This window comes from Cimex lectularius, unplaced genomic scaffold (genome assembly GCF_000648675.2).
Source record: "Cimex lectularius strain Harlan isolate CLEC.00 unplaced genomic scaffold, Clec_2.1 scaffold197, whole genome shotgun sequence".
Classification (NCBI taxonomy): Eukaryota; Metazoa; Arthropoda; class Insecta; order Hemiptera; family Cimicidae; genus Cimex; species Cimex lectularius.
In genome coordinates, this window is record NW_019392961.1 from 1,009,825 (window position 1) to 1,028,039 (window position 18,215).

The window sequence follows — 18,215 nt, forward strand, 5'->3', positions numbered from 1 at the left end:
ATAATTTACTATTTACAGCCGTATTGAAAGTCACATTCAGACAGTTAAAATATGCCTCGTAAATAATGACAAACCATTTTGTGAACTATGTTCGAAAATTCACATTTTTTGTCTCGAAAGAGTGGTCGCATAGCTTTAGAATAATAATTTTATGTTATATAAATTATTATTTCCTAATTAAAATTCCATTGGCTTTGATAGGATTCCTACGAAACTTTTTCTAGTTTAAAAATGTTGGCATAATTGTAACGAACGTTGATTTACGATTTTAATCTGAATAGAACTCAGAAATCGCATACATCAAATAAAATGATCATACGTTATTTTTATGATCTCGTTGTACCAAAATAAAAATGTAATGAAATTTCCTCTTTTGATATAATTATTTTAACTATTAGGTGGAGTGGATTAATATTGGACGAGCTTATAATCTGAGAGTTAATGATGGAAAATAGTGATAAATAGCTTTTTCTCCTTTGAAGTCTGGATGGCTTGGAGGGAGTAGAAACAAGCAATCTTCCTAATCCGGAGGCCATGCACACAGCTTAGGCACCCAAGGCTTATCCAGAAAGTAATTTCAGACTCCTTTGAAAAGGCAGAGGTTGGGGACTAGTCTATTTTATTTTTTCGCCGCCCCATCCACTCCCCCGCCTCCTATCTCCTGGCCCCAGATATTACAGCCAGACCGAAAGAGACAGATAGAGGGGAAAGTGGGGAAAAAGGAGAGAACAGAGTCTGCCGGGCAGAGAGAAAAAAGTCTCATTCCCTCCCCCGACATTAGCCCGGCTCTTATCACCAACCCCAAACCTGGTTTTACATATTTTACTTTTATAGGATTCCCCGATAAACTTTCAGGGAGCCTAATGCCTAACACATTGCCTTGTTCCTATCTGTTCCTCGTTCATCCTCCCCCTTTAAATTCGAAAGAGAGATGAGAACTGTGATTTTGAATTTTTCTACCATGGGTGATAGGGTGTTGAGTGTTTCATTTCCGGACACATGATTGGTGTGGGTACTTCAAATGGGTATATAATAAAAAAATAAATATATAAAATAAGAAATGTCCCCCCCCCATAATAAACTTACGTTGTGTGATAGTGGTGTAGAAATTGACTGAAATACGGTGGGTGAGAGAGAGCGAGAGAGAAGAAAGTGAGAGAAGGAGGAAGAGAGAGAGAGTGTGTGTGAGACACGTAGACTTCCATTAGTTTGTTTTTCAAACGTTTTAATGTTTTATTGGATAAATAAAACAAAAAATATGTTTTAATTCTGTAGTAATTATAAATGAGAGGATAAATGACAGAGTGGGTGTGAGACTTCTAATTTATTAAACATTAATTACATGGAATAAGCTTATTTTTGTGGTCAACATGTTTCATCTATTCGTTTTCATTGAACTTTACTTAAGATTGTTTACTGAAATAAATATTCTAATTTTCATAATAATTTAGCAATTAAAAAGCAAATTACTAATAAAATAAAATAAGTGAACAAAAATACTTTTCAATACAATGTAGTACAAATAATGAATTATAAATTACCAATAACATTCTACAAATAAAACTTAACTCACTAAATAGTTATATAAAAAACTAAATCAAGACAAAACAACAAAAAAAGTTAAATTTAAGACATCAATCATAACTAGATAGGATATAATTTTTTAAGACGATTCTGGAAATCATTCATATTTTTACATCAAAAGAGAGAGAGAGAGAGAGAGAGAGAGAGAGAGTGAGTGAGTGGGGGATGAAGGGGAGATAAAGAGGGAAAGAAAAAGAGAGAGAGAATGAGAAAAGGAGGAAGAGAGAGAGAGAAAGATGAAGAGGAGATAAAGAGTGAAAGAAAAAAGAGAGAGTGAGAGAAGGAGGAAGAGAGAGAGAGAGAAAGAGAGAGAGAGAGAGAGAGAGAGAGAGAGAAAGAGGAAGGGGAGAGGAAAGAGTGAAAAAAGATGGAAGAGAGAGAGAGAGAGAGAGAGAGAGTGAGAGAGAAAGAGAGAGAAAGAGAGAGAGAGAGAGAAAGAGATAAAGAGAAAGTTATAGAGGCATCTCAAGTTAGAACGATTGATAAAAAAAGGTGTCTAACAATTTGAATAGGCAGGAATAGTAGAAGGACGAATGACCTTAGGAAATGACGGATTTGCCAATTTACCGTGACAGAATAAGAGTATTACGTAGAAAAAACTTACTCACAGAGATAGAGTAATGTGTACGTAGAGATATGGAGAGAGAAAGAAAAATGAAAAAGCTAGAGTAATCAAAACGAAGATGAGGAGGAAAGTAACGAGTTACTAGGAGAGGTGTGCTACAACGTGAGTTTCAGTAATTTCAAAATTAGTCGATTTACTCAACCAATGATGATAAATGAATCCTTGAAGATTTCATAATGTCCAATGGCCAATTCATAATGTTGCTGTTGATCCTTTTGCTTTTACAATTTCAAGTGTTATTTTATCGTTTGATTTGTTAAAGTATTTCAGTATGAAACGGGTTTAAAAGTGCCATTTATTATCAAATCAGTTTTTAGGACGATTGAGTGGATGAAGTGCTAGAGTTGGCTTTGGTAGATGGGAATAAAAAATAAATTGAAACTTCAGAGTGATGCAATTTAACTTCTTTAACTTTTTGCATAATGAATTAGCTTGTAAATAGTATGTTTATATCGTTAAAACGCCCACCAACATTAGCAGAGTATCCCACACAGTTGGCCGATTATTAAAAAGATTAGACATGAAATATTTAAGCTGCCGACTGGATACTTCGATGTTCGGTCAATTAGGTCGCGCTCCTGAGGCATAATGTAAGCGATGGGTCGTGAAACCCGGTGAAAGATGATCCATTGTGAACGGGCTACCCCTATCACCCACACACTTCAGCACATCTGAATTTCCCCCTCGCATCCTTGACTGTCAAAGACTAATATGAAATTATAATAGAGAAAATTTCACTACGTTTCTCCTAGCTAGGGACGAATGTCAAACATCCTTTGACAACGTTTGTGCCAAAAACGCCTGTGATAAAATAGATCGAGAATGCCTGAGGTGCTAAGAAATATAATATTACATAAAAAGTAAAAACCACTCATATTATTTAGCAAATAATTAGCTCTTTTTTCTATATAAAAATTGTCAATTAGTTATTTTAAAATATAATAATTTTAAGTTAATGATACGATAAGGTAATATAATAACAAATTTAAAAAGTAAAATAAAGTAAAATCCTTTGTGTTAATTAGTGAGAGTTGATTGCTTTTTAGGATCTTATCTTGTATCCCCCTTTTAAAATGTACAGGGCAAATCTAATAAAACAAATAATAAAATAGTCGATGTTTGAAAAAAAATTAACCCTGTCACGCTTTCTAAATGAAAAAATTACAGATTTATAATAATTTATTGTGCATCATTATTCCTTTTTTTGCCTTATGCTTCTTTTTCATACTAACGAGCGTACGTACAATATTTTGGGATGAGGAAGGGTCAGAAAGTTCAAAGGTGACGAACCAAGGGCCAATCGGCTACCAGGGTTCCCTTTGCATTATAGATAAATAGAGAAAGATTAATACATAGAGATGGGAAAAAGAGATTAAAAGAATTTCATAGAGAAAAAAAAATAGAGAGGACAGGAGAAAGAGGAACCAAAATTGAGCTCGAGGTAAAGCTGGTGAAGGGAAGGGGAGAGAGATAAAGTTTAATTTTTCCAAGACAAAGAGAGAAGGAGGGAGAGAGAGAGAGAGAGAGAGGATTGAGAGTGAGATATGTAGGATATAGGGATAGGGAGAGATATAGCAGATAGGAAGATAGATAGATAGAAATGTAGATAGATAGATAGATAGAGAGAGAAGGAGTGAGTGAGAGATAGAGAGGGAGTGAGAGAGAGAAGATTGAGATTGAGATATATGGGATAAAGGGATATTGAGAGATATAGGAGATAGGAAGAGAGATAGATAGATAGATAGATAGATAGATAGATAGATAGATAGATAGATAGATAGATAGATAGATAGATAGATAGATAGATAGATAGATAGACATAGTTAGATAGAGACAGAGAGAGAGAAACAGACAGAAGAATGAGAGAAATGTAAATTATGATAATAATTGTGTCACAATAAAATAAAATTTGTTGTGTTAAATCTAACGTAAAATATTAATTATGACAACTGCTCTTTATTTATTAATTTTTGAAGATAACATTTTAATATGTATTCACTGTGCTCATGAAATTGCTTCCACATTAATGGAGATTTTTAAATTATTTTTAAATCTGATCAAATAATTAATTAAATTAATTTAAAAATAATTAGTTCTTACTCATCGCGATTCGGGTTTTTCATTTAATTATTAACGAGGATTGAGAAGTATTATTTATTGCCCTTGTATTATATATTTTAGCATGATAATTGGTAACTCAGGTCCAAATGAAACTTAAAAATGTTGTTAAAACGATCGTTTTATCTTATAAAATATATTGCTGGATTAGACATTAATTTTATGAGTTTGAACAGTAGGGGGCTGTATCGAGTACTGGGGCCTTGTATGAATATTGATAGAGGAAATGCTCAATCAAATACTTGGTGGACGTGCCCCCCAGAAATGCCCGGACTTCGGTCATCATGGACGGACTTCCGCCTATCTACCCGCAGGGGGGAAATGGTGGACTCATAAATCTGTACAACGTCCCCATGACTTTTCACGTTTTGCGCTTTGACGGTTGTTTTGAAATCGTTCAAAAGTAATGAAGACAAAAAAAACTTACTGGGTGTTTTGCAGAAACCTTTATCGTTTATAATCTAAAACTGGGTTTACGAATCTAAAATTGATAAGGTAGTATAGTGTACAACTAAACAAATGTGTTATAGGTAAACCGCAATATCTAATCTATCAATAGATAGATCAGATAACCAAACATCATTTTACCTAGTCGAGTGATATTTATTTTATGATATTTCTACTTTTAGTGAAGAGAGGCACACATTGTAACCAAATTCTTATTCTTCTAATTATTCTACCTACCTTCACTGGTTTGGCAGTTCTGACGTCATCTACATTTGTGGGTTGTTTGTACAAGTGTATAAAACAGACACGACTGACAAAACAACCTACAAACCAACTCCTGAGGATGGTAAATTGCCAATGGTACAAAGCACCGATGATACTGAGACTAGGATGATCGAAACATTGACATTACAGGTTCATCACTCGATAGAATTATTATTACTATTTATTAATTTCTTACTTCTTTCACATTAGACAAAAAATAAAAGAATTATTTCATTTAATTTTGTAATAGTTACAGCTCACCATCCGGCGTATTATGAGAAAAACAAAATACTTTCATGTTGTAAAAGCTCTCTGACCCATTCATCGCAACGTTTTTACCAAACGGAAAAAAAACAGGCAGTTAAAAGTGGCACTTCTCTCCTAACCTAGGGCTGTAAGTGGGTTACAATGGCACGTTCATTATATTATTAGAAAGATCCAAGGAGAACAAGCTATGGGAACGGGGGAGAAATTTCAAGTGGGCCGATACGACCCCTATGAAGTGACGAGGGCTTCCGGGCGAGCCGTTGACTCTTTTTTCCATGGGCGACAAGTTTTCCATGGATTTTTCCTTTCGCAAGCGTAATAATTGCCGGTGCCAGCGAGTACCATTAATCTGCCCCCGCAGTGTCTTTGATTGACAACCGGCCGAGTAGGGTTACACCTGAATGGGCAGCCAAATGACACGGTATCAATCATTCTGGCCCCGATGCATCTTCCATTCACCGCTCGCAGGGCCACTTGACAGCCACGAGTCAAATTATCACCACCCTCGCACAAATGAGATTATCAATTTTATCTAAAAACCCGAGGCCTGTCAGCTCGACCATTGTCGGCCGTCTCGTCTCTTCCAGTAATTTGGAATTCTTGTATACTCTGTCGGCCTAACTCGTTTATTACATTATCCCTCAATTTTACCCGTTTTTATGAGACTGTTTGAAAGATAAATTGTCAATTCTTTTTCTACCATCAATTTCGAAGAGCGAAAATTCCTCACTCAGAATAACTAACCCTTCAATTCTAACTATATATTCCTCCATCCCCTTTATCAGGCATATGAACCACTGTAAATACAATGCTAAGTTTAATTGAGGGTACATGATGTTCCATCACTGATGCTCTCTCTCCTTTGGGCATTTGCTAGTGGGCCAATCTCCCCCAATGTCCCCCTAATCGAAGCGTGTCGTGCCTTGGCTTCTTACAGGGCGCGACTAGCCAGGCAGCCAGATTTAAAAGAAGTCCTCGGACACAGCAGCGAGTTTGTGGGTTCCCTGTTCCGGTTTATGGTGTGACTGTGTTGCAGAATTTTACTTCCCGGGGTTGAAATAACTTAGCTGTCGGATGGGGGGGAAAAAAAGAAGTTCTAAAGTCTATTGAGGGTACATGATATTCCATCATCTATGCTCTTGTACTCTACACTCACACAAACATTCACGCGTATAATCACATTCTCTCGAAACAGTTAAAAAAATGTCACCAAATCTGAGATGTATTTGGGATATATAGATTTGGGATATATTTTTAACAGTTTTGTGAGAATGTGTTTATACGCGTGAATGTTTGTGTGTGTAGAGTACAAGAGCATCGATGATGGAATATCAAGTACTCGCAATTAAACTTAGTATTGCAGTTTCAGTTGTACAATTGGATTAGTACAATATACAAAAGATATACGTAAACAGAATTACCTCAGTTATCTTTGAAAAATCTGAATAGAGGACTCAAGATTGGTTGCCCTGCTCGGGGGCAATTCTCCGGGTGGCATTCCTACTCTTTCCCTATATGGAGCCAATGAAACAAGACTACAACACCCTTCAATTGAGAACACATTGAGCAAGCCTTTTGTGCTTAACATTATTTAAGTAATGTACTTTATGGAATTAAAATCTTTATATTTTATGTTTTACAATATTTAAAAACAACTTAAATTTTATAAAATCTTGAGGTCTGCGAGGTGTTAAATCTATAGTATGGGCGTTTCTGATCATATTGGCCTATCTATCCTTTCTGTTTTGGTCTCTCAGACGCGTCTCATCTTAGCTCCCTGGGATGTGAGTTACCATGGGGTTACGATTAAAATCAGATGGGAATCAAGCACTAAATTAGATTCTGAATTACTCAAAACAATTTCATACTGGTCAGACCAAACCAGTGAGTGAAGGTAGGCCAAAATTCCCAGAAACCACCAAACTATACATTCTTGATATAGTCATGTCTAGTTCTAGTCGACTGAAGTTAACTTGTCAAAAGGTAGCTTTGTACATCTCAACTTACGACTTTACAACTTACGTACGACTTTACAATTCTTCCTTAATTTATAATATACATGAATAATCATATTACATAAGAAAATGATATGGAGAGCACATGAATTTGAACCCTAGGCATGCCAAGTATGGGAATCAGATGTCCTAACGATCTCAACTATCTACTGATTCATACAAAAATGATTACGTAATTTTTACTTTCGATTGAACTGTCGTCTTATTCATCTAGCATTTTGCTTGTTATCCAGTCAACCTACATCACCTTTTCTGGTTACAATTTTTTTCATGGCTATTTCTCGAGTGACACTGGCACAAAGATGGGTTACAATGTTTGAACATGTGCTAATTGAGCGAATTCCTAATACGGATGTGAATTCGCCAAAATAATAAAAAAAAATCATCGGATTCGATAATGATAAAATGAATATTTAAAATGATTGAAAACTTTTCCAAGAAAGTGCAACGTCTTTATCCAGTTTTACCGCTGTACTTTGTAACAATTTTTCCCCCCCGAAGGGGAGCGGTCGGAGGTGGGTCTAGATGGAAAAGGGCGGCTACGATTGGGGCAGACAGGGGTGGCGAGGGAGGACAATCGGATTAAACAAAGACCGAGAACGGGAAATGAAGATGATAAGGAAATTCGGATGGAAGGGCCCAATTAGGATATCCGATGGGTCTCACCCTAACTACCCTTAACTATATTACCTTATTAATTATTCTACTCACTTCCTAATAATTGGATTTGTATAACTCCCTCTGTTTTTTCTTTAAAAATACCAGTATATTCTTTTTAGACAAATTTACCCAACGTCGTTACATAATTAATGGAGGTTCCTCGTTTCTTGTCATAATGGTCTGATTATTTTCACTGTTTTCTTTTGCCAGACTCGTTATTACGCTTCACTATATTCAGTAGTGGGTTTATTTTTAGATATTTGTCTATTTTACCATCGAATAAGAAGTGAAACAAATTGATCTGACGTGTGCTGAATCTGTAGTTCAATCGTTTCCGATCATCGTGATATTCCTATATTCCCTATATTTTGGTCTATAATTTGTGTTTTGCCAGTTTGACATCTTAGGTGGTTGGCCTGTGCATTATTTTATGATTAGTATATTTTCTATTCGTTTGTGAACAATCCCACCTCTGAAGATGGCGCCATGCCATAACACGTCTTCAGACCGCATCGGCGAGGATCCGCAGACCTCAGGACGAACTCACACAAGCAATCGTCTTCACAAAATTACCACCAATGCTAATGTTTTTTCTCATTAAGTATAATGCGGATTAAAAATTACGCTTAACGTTCATTTCAGATATTGTACAGTATAAGCCTACATGCAGAATTTTCCAGAGGAAAGTGTCGTATGCTTACATTTGGCAAAAAGTATCTTGATAAGCAAATCTTAGATAGAAAACATTTATATAATTTTAGAGTGTTGAATTCTAATTCACAATAGTTTTTTTGTCTATTTAGTTGTTAATAGGGTTTGGACCCCGAAACATCTATAATAATAATAATAATAATAATAATACCACCAACAATATACCATTAAGAAGTTATGTTTAACCAAACCAATGAATAAATAGGAAACACATAGGCAAGAAAGGCTTACACAAAGAAACCCATGTATATTTCTTTCCCAAGACAATTGGTATTTAATTTGTTTTACTGAATGGTAAATAACGTATTTAATTTTTTTTTGTCACTCATTGGCAAGAATGAACGCGCGTCTAATATTTTTCGATCTATTAACACTTAAAATATTTTATTAAAATCTACGATCTCACGCCTTCCTTGTAGGTGAAAATTGGAATCATAAAATTTATTTATCCTGACTGAAGAGGATCAGAAATGCTTAAGTTATCAATATGATATTTTTAACTCTCTTGTTGATGTCAGTACAAATCAATAAAAAGCAAACATCTACCTTTATTCGCTGGACTGTATTCAGTATCGATGGTGTTTTTGTTTTATAACATTCCTTGATACTTAAATTACGATGAAGGAAGAGTCAAGGCCGTACAGCAAATAAGAGGAGAATAATAAAACAAAGTAAAGAAAAAACTTATAATTGGGAAATGATTATAAAATTGATTAATGCATTTTTAATGGATTATATTTTCACTCTTCGAAATAATCAATAAATATTACAAAACTCCAAAAGAACATTTAAAATTTCACAATCATTCTGTAAACTTTTTTCCGATATTTTATTACAGCCTGCAATTCTTGGTTACAATATGTAATTTTATGAAAATAGGTATATTTACAGCTATTTATATATTTACAAGGTGGGGTGCAGATAATCAAAATTATTCTCCCGCTTCACTTGACTGAATAAACTTCACTGACTATTCGTCAGAAAGGAGGTCGCGGGGCCATTTCCTCTTGAACAGCCTTATAGGATTGTATGGATGGGTTCTGTCGGACGAGGCTTGGGCGAGACTATTGGGTTAATGGTAGAGATGGTGAAACTTAGTCGACTTTTGAGTAATTTTGTATTGGATAAATGCGATTTGAGGTCTTTAGACTGAAAAGATTGGAGACGGATATTGACAGGCCTTGCCCCACAGTTAAATCCCGTATATCCAAATCGGTTTTAGTAACGTTTAGTAAATTGTAAATTTGCTTTTTGTCGATAGGTTGTTTTGACGTCCTGTAAGTACGAGAGTAAACCGTAACATCTGTTTAAGTCTTGTCGTTCTGTAAACTGAAAAATGTGGAGATATTGATTGTTATGTTCTATATGTGGTAATTTTTTTTTTACCATGTTGAAAGTGTTGAAGAGGTTTAGCCATCGGGAAACTTCGGTGAATTAAAGTATTATTAGTAGGATAGAGGTTAATAAGTGCTGTAGTAAATTTGGTACATAAAAGAGTAGAATGAGGGAAACGAGGGCTACTACGAGAAATCACATAAATCCAAAATGAGAATTCCCATAAAACCTTATTTCTACAATCACGGCCCATCAACCACACAACTCCCCTACGGACCCTTACAACGGTATTTAGTGACCATTCAGGATGTGATTCATTTCTCAAATCGGTTACAAAAAGCCCCGGAATATGGGCTCTATTGTGGCTCACTTGTGATTTCACATAATTTTTTTTCCCGTGATGGGGGGGCGGCGGCGACGAGTCCATTATCTAATAAAACGAGTTGCCCGCATTCTACGACTCCTGAGTCCGCGGCTCCCGGCCCAGGCGATTAGGTGGGTTATTAGAGCTTTTGTGTACACATCATTTTGATAGGTTTTGATTGGGCGTCAACCAGAGAGATTGATGAAGTTTTTCCTCCAACGACGAATGTACAATGTTTGCTATTCTCGGTCGATATATGCACAAAGAAGGCAACATTTATCTCATTTCGGGAAATCGAAACTTCGTTACCTATTATAGCACCTGATATTACAAGTGACTAACTTTTTACCGAGACGAACGAACAAGACAACATCCGTTACTCGTTTGATCAAATGGCAGAGTGATCAATCAATCATTTAACAAGATTTTCACGCATTTTCATTCAGAATAACTCAATGCGACGTTTTGTTTTTCACTATAGTTTGGTTATATGATCTCATTCACATTTTGTCTTTAAGCATTTATTTATTTCACTTTAGTTTCTAATGATGAAAAATTTGGATTTTCTAACCTACTCGCTATGGCAGATTTTGACTTCTCAGTTCACTATTCACTAATATGTGTAGGAGGGAAAATTCAAAAGGTGGGGTTGAGATGGGAAGTTAGTGTCCGAGTGGATCGAGGTCACGATAGCTCAAGTGGTAGAGCAGCGGCGTATCTAGCCGAAGATCGTGGGTTCGAATCCCGCTCGTGCCATTGACTTTTTTATCTAAACTAAAAATCTCAATTAATTGTAAAATATGTGTAGTGTTTAGTGACCGTTAGTCAATGATTATTTGGAGATCGTGAGATGCGATCTGGTGTGACGTAGGTTATAGAAAAATATTTTCTTTATCGTGCCAACGTTTCGATCTTTATTGAGATCAACTTCAGGGTCTGGGATTTATAAATAGTTATTCATATAACGTGAGATGCGGTCTGGTGTGATAGGTTTCAGAAAAACATTTTCTTTATCGTGCCAACGTTTCGATCTTTATTGAGATCATCTTCAGGGCCCGGGATTTATAAATATTATTTAACTTTTACAAATACATATACGATGTGGAAAAAAAGAATGAATTTATGCAATGCTAGAAAATTTTAGATTAAAAGAGAAATTTTTTTTTTACAATCCTACAAAATTTTAGATTATATAAAAGAATTTACACAATGCTAGAAAATTAAAAAAAAAAGAATTTAAACAATGGTAGAAAATTTTAAATTCAATCAAAGTATTTTTATTCACTCAAAGTGTTTGTTTTCCGTGCAGATGGGTCATTCTTGTCTGTCTTGTTGAATGACACATCTACACGGAATACAAACACTTTGAGTGAGTACAAATATTTTCATTGAATGTAAAATTTTCTAGTTTTGTATAAATTCATTTTTTTAATCTAAAATTTTCTAGCATTGTATAAATTCATTTTTTTAATCTAAAATTTTCTAGCATTGTATAAATTCATTTTTTTAATCTAAAATTTTCTAGCATTGAATAAATTCAATTTTTCCTCATCATACATGAGTTTGTTAAATTTAAAAAACTTTTGTAAATCCCAGGCCCTGAAGATGATCTCAATAAAGATCGAAACGTTGGCACGGTAAAGAAAATATTTTTCTAAAACCTACGTCACACCAGACCGCATCTCACGATTTCCTAATAATCAAGTTACTAATACATTATTTTTACATTAAGTCCTCAAAAGTATTATTTTAAATTATCGAGTTTTTTTAAAATCGGTACCAAAAACTTGTCCGACCATTAATTTGTGGCAATATTGTTTTAACATAACATAATAAATAAACAATAAAATTTGTCAAAAAAATTAGGCCTCATCCACGGATGTCTTTATCAGTTTATTAAAGTTCAAAGTGAAATCTTGGAAGTATGTTCGTATAACTTGGACCACTTCAGTTTACGGAGGCATTCAATTGTTTCATCATTTTCAATTGTTAGATCAAATATAGAGATATAGCCAGATAGACAGACCGATGCAGAGACTGAGAGGAGTACGAGAAAGAAATAGACAGATAGAATTTGATTGGAAATTTATATGCATAAATTAATATTAAACATATAATAATTTCAATTTCAATTTGATTTGCGAAGAAGAAGATTAACATCTAAAAAATTGAGAATCAGGCAAGGAGGGAGTGAAAGCGAGAAAATTTTTACGAAATTGGTAGCCTCTTCCAAATAAGTTATCTATAATTTTCATTGGATACGATATACATTTTAATGAAATTTAACGCCAATTATAGTTCCAAATGGTTTCTTTTTACTTAATTTAACAAATTAATTTACTATAATTGTTCTCTTGTATTGCCTTACAAACGTATTTCTGATTCTCGCTATCTTCAGCCAGTACGTCAACCATTAATAACATATAAGAAAAGCTCTTAGGAAAAATGCATTCCATTAAATATTTTAATTTTCTTTGTTGTGCGAAGATTGGCAGAACAATGATCGGAAGTCGAAACCATAGTCGTCATTCTACAGAGGAAATCTAACAATAAATTCGTAGTTTGATAAGAATCTGAAGTAAAGTTTCACAACAGAAAAACGGAACTGTAAAGCAGCTTTAATTTCTTTATATTTTATTTCCAATTCCTTCTTTGTCCTTAATAATTTCAACATCACGTTTATGCCGGAGTGAAAGACTGGCGGAGATAGAAATTCTCAATAAATTAAATTTGGGTGAGCCAGTTCTTGGGCAACCCTTGGTTACCTAGGCGACGCTGTGAGTTAGCTCTGGTTTTGTCAGATGTCGCAAGGAGACCACCACCCCGGTGTTATATCACCTTGACTCGCTCCGTCTCGCTCTTTCTCTCTCCCTCCACGGGACAAACCCCATTAATAACATCTGTTAAACTCACCTCCCTCCTCACCCTTTTCTACAAAGGACCTGCAAGCCGCATTAATAATTTTCTAATCCCCCACCCCCGCGGCTTCTTTTACAGAGGTGGTACAACCCCATTGAACTGATCAATATTTGTACAAGAGCAACCAATGATATTGTTCAAAATGGCGAAAAATCTCTTTCCCTTGTCACGTGCCCTCTGTTTTACAATATTTTACAGGCTTTATTCTAATAAGTAGAAAATGAGTACAGCAGACAAACAACCTCTGCCCATCGCTGAATTTATTAACGTCTGTTGTTCATATATATTTGAACTTTTTTGTACTGAAAAATTTCAATGCAGACAGAAAAGATAACAATGTATATAGTTATATAATTAATTATTAATTATTTTTGTGGGTGTTTATATTCAATCATATAAACCTGTAAATTCATATGTAATGTACACATTTTAGAGACTATTAAGTTCAATTTTGTATATTAAAAAGATAAGAAAAAGTAACAAGGAAAATTGAAGAAATATATTGATGGAAAATCAAGTATTTTAATTCAGAAAAAATATTTTAATTTTTTTGAAATACAGTGAACTAGGATCTTATCTATATATTGAAGAATTCAAAGAACCACAAAATCAAAAGTAGTAGGTTTCATAATAATTAATTCACGATTGTTTGTATTTTACAATAAATAAAACTTGTCTTGCTAAAAAGTATAATATGTATAAAAAGTATAAGTAAAGTCATTTTTGTCATACATGAGGGCTGTAAGACCTACTACCCGCTAAGTGGTGCCATTAAAAAGTCTAGAGCTTTGCAGGGATTCGAACCCAGAACTGCGAACGTGGCAAATAAGGGTCGGATGTCATAAAACCTCGGCAAGGAGTTAGGATGCTAAGAAAAAGTATCTTTAAATGATGTTGATTACTATAAATAATATTTTTTATCTTTTCCATCCCCTGAACAATGAAAACCTAATTTGTCGTAAAAGATTTATGGTTGTACGATTTTGTCTGTTCTTTACTTTTCCATTTATCAATACTTTTGCACTCTTTTCTGTTATATAATTTTTCGATATGCCTTCTACGCACGCTGGAAACTATAATAAAAACATTATTCATAATGTGTGGTGTTTAGTGACCGTTAGTTAATGATTATTTTGAGATCGTGAGATGCCGTCTCGTGTGACTTAGGTTTTAGAAAAACATTTTCTTTATCGTGTCAACGGTTCGATCTTTTTTGAAGATGATCTCAATAAAGAACGAAACGTCGGCACTATAAAAAACTGTTTTTCTAAAACCTACGTCACACCAGCTGCAACTCACGATCTTCAAATCATTATTAATAATAGAAATATTTTTTGCTGCTGTTCAATGCGTAACACATTATTACAGGGTGCTATTCCTTGGCTCCGTATAGAAAAAATCATACTCGGGTAAAACAAGTTGATCATTGACACCTTGTTCCGATTTTTGTAGAAAACAGGGGATGTTCTTATACATATAAATGTTTTATGTTCTTGTACGTGTAAATTTTTATTTTTCTTGTACATATAAATTTTTTATTGTTTTTGTACATATAAATTTTTTATTGTCCTTGTACATATAAATTTTTTATTCGAGAATGTATTTATGAACCCATTATATTTAGTGGTCTGATTGACCAAATTACTTCTTTCAATTAATTCATTTTTCTATGTAAGGTTTTGGTTGAAATGAAAAAATTAGTGTCACGATCGGGATTCGAACCCACGACCTTCGACCTCAATACGCCGCTGCTATAACCACTTGTGCTATGACTTCGATCCATTCGGACACCAACTCCCCATCTCAAGCTACAACCTTTCGAATTTTGCATGTTTATTTTTTTGTGTATATAAACGTGAAAGTGTAGTTTAACAGAATTAAACTAGTTATATTATTTGCAGTTGTTTTTATGTGTAAAGTGTGAAGGAGGAATATCAAGCATTCCAACACCTTACCAGAGTGAAGTATACATAGATAAGAATGAGTAAGTAAGTATGTGTATTTAGCTGAAATCTTTTTATTATTGGGGCTGAAATAACCTTGTTGTTGATAGCGCTTTTTAAAGCAACTAAAACATTTTTTTTAAAATATTTTTTCCTTTAAAATATTTTCATTTTTAACTCAATTAATTATACACAATTTTTTCGAAGTGAAAAATTTTTGTCCCAGACGGGATTCAGTAGTACAATTGTTAATAAAAAGTGTTCTATATGAAGCCGCGATTTGCTTACAATCGGAATAAAACGGCGAGTCGAAATGGGAAGTTGGTGGCATGGACAATCGAAGACACAATAGCTCAAGTGGTAGAGCAGAGGCGTATTTAGCCAAAAGTCGTGGGTTCGAATCCCATCTGTGATACAAATTTTTCATTTTGAAAAAATTGTGTATAAATAATTGAATAATTACGTAATTAAGCATAAGCTGATAAAAATAATTAAAAGTTAATATCTTCATTTAAGTTCGTTATTTTTCTTAAATATTGCGCAGATTTATTTAAAAAAATCCTTTTATCGTTATATTTATACCTGCAGAGACTTTCAGGAGGAACGGTTTTTTATGATTTAGCTTTCTGATTTTTTAACCGTGATGAAGCCTACTGTTTACGAAATAAAACAAAATGTATGATTTACCCCTCATTAAGGATCTTAATGTTCAAATACTTGTTGGGTGTCGTCGCAGATGAGAGAATCAATCCATACATTTCTGCTTTTTGAAAGTAATTTTAACTTAAACTTTCATGGACTATGCCGGGATTCGAACCCACAACTGCTAGAGTGGTAAATACGAGTCGACCGTCAATCACCCCTCGGCCACCGTGGTCCCCTTAAATAATTTGAAAAATGACTTAATTTCTATTTAGATTATCTTTTATAGCCGCGTTCAACTTATAATCAGTGTGTTTCCGTTAAGGGAAAAAATTTTTGAAATGAAAGAAGGCGGCGAATTGAATTTCTCCTAGAGGGAAAAAAACCCTAGGCCCGTTAGCTAACGTCGCGAGCATTTTATTCGCGCTATTAAAATCATGACTCGAGATTTTTTCTCCGGGCTTTTCATGGGAGCGGGAGTAAAAAAGTAATTATCGACGAGGATGTGGGCCCGGCAAACCGCCCGGCTTTTCTCATTTGAATTTGACTCGCATTCCTGTACGGCCAAAACGCAAGACTAGTGATTTGTAGGGGGGAAAATCGAAACTATACACGTTCCACGTTGTTACGAAAGCCAAAAAAAAATTCTTTCTGTCCATTTCCGATCGGTTATTTTATGAACGGCCCGATGAATTTTACCATCCTGTCATTCCCACGCCCCTTTCGCTTAATTTAATTTCTTTTATTTCGATGCACCCGTCTCTTCTTGTTAGTCCTCGCAATTACACTTTGGAATGGACGGACGAGATTCTTCTTGATAAGCCGCGTTTCAACATATGTCGGCAAGAACTGCTCCCCTTATCTCACTAGAAAAGGATCTTTATCTTTCCTCTGCCCTTTCCTCCGTTAAATAAGGGGAGGGTTATTATTTTATTTTTTGTTTGTTTTGTTATTGTTAATTTTTTATTAGATTTGAATTATTTTAAGTTCAATTTGATCAAATTTTATAAAACCGACTTTACAAAATAATCAATAACTACAACACCCGTTTTATCATCCCTGATCACTCTAGACTGCCCATTTTCACTTTTATGAGTTGCTGTGTCAGACGAGTTTTTGAATTACAGTGATAATAGAAAGTTAATGTTCTTTTCTATAAATACAACAACCGTTTAATTATTATTCTTCTTGTCATTTAGTCGTTACCAATCATTTTGGACTGCCCATTCTTGCTTGGTTGTCGTTGAAAAAAGTCGTTGTTGTTGACTTGAAAAACGATTCAGACGTGTCTCAGCGTTTTCCCATACTCAGTGTGTCCGTCTAGGATCACGAAATGCCGAAATCCAAATTATCGTTAACGATTATTTGGAGATTGTGAGATGCGGTCTGATGTGGGTTTTAGAAAAATCCAAGTGTCACTCTCAACCCGACACACAAGAATGACAGAACTACACAGAAAACAAACGCTTTGAGCACTGAAGATGACCTCAATAAAGATCGTAACGATAAAGAAAATGTTTTTCTAAAATCTACGTCACACCAGACCGCATCTCACGATTTTCAAATAATCATTGACTAACGGTCAATAAACACCACACATTATTGTTAACGACGAAATTATTCGTACTAATAAACTTTTATTAATTAATTTATAAATTTTGACAAATATCCGTACGTAAAGGAAACGTAAACCTACTTCAACTTACAAAATTTAGTCAAATACACAAAAATTTTATACCTTTTATATAGCTTTCGTTTAACTTTACTTTTTTTGTAGGTGTAAAAAGCGATACTGCGAGGGTCCAAATATGAAAGGTCAGTACTATTTCATTCCTCAATCTGAAAATATTAGGCGAGTTCAAGGAAACTGTATTAATCGCGTTCAGGGTCTTACAGTCAAAAATCTTTGTGATGCAAATTTCTTTCGCAAATAATAGCCCAGTCTACATAACCATGTTGTGGAATCATTTAATGGTTGTGCTACTATATTTTTTAAACGCCTTTAATGTTTGTATTCAGGTTAATTACCATGTGTTAGTTGCTTCTGTTGCTATAATGAAAGTGTTCACGAAAGAATCAGAAAGGAAGAAACAAGTTATACTGAGAAAGAAATGATAAAGATTTTGTGAAAGCATGATAAAATTATAATCGTTTCCATTAAAGCCACTTTTAAACAGATTTTCTCCCAACTCATCCTTTTTAAGAATTTCTTTCAATTAATTAATTTTTATTTAATGTTGTGGTTGAAATGAAAAGAGTGTCACGAGCAGGGTTCGAACCCACGGCCTTCGGCTAAATCCGCCGCTGCTCTACCACTTGAG

At 34.5% G+C, this 18,215-nt stretch overlaps 1 long non-coding RNA gene across 2 annotated transcripts in view; it reads left to right on the forward strand.

The window, feature by feature from the left end:
- LOC106665866 overlaps positions 1-18,215 on the forward strand; it is a 377,468-nt gene that overhangs the window by 260,978 nt on the left and 98,275 nt on the right. For both annotated transcript variants that reach the window (XR_002910776.1, XR_002910775.1), the window contains one exon: positions 17,672-17,709. This is a non-coding gene — a long non-coding RNA (uncharacterized LOC106665866). The remainder of the gene's footprint in view (positions 1-17,671; positions 17,710-18,215) is intronic.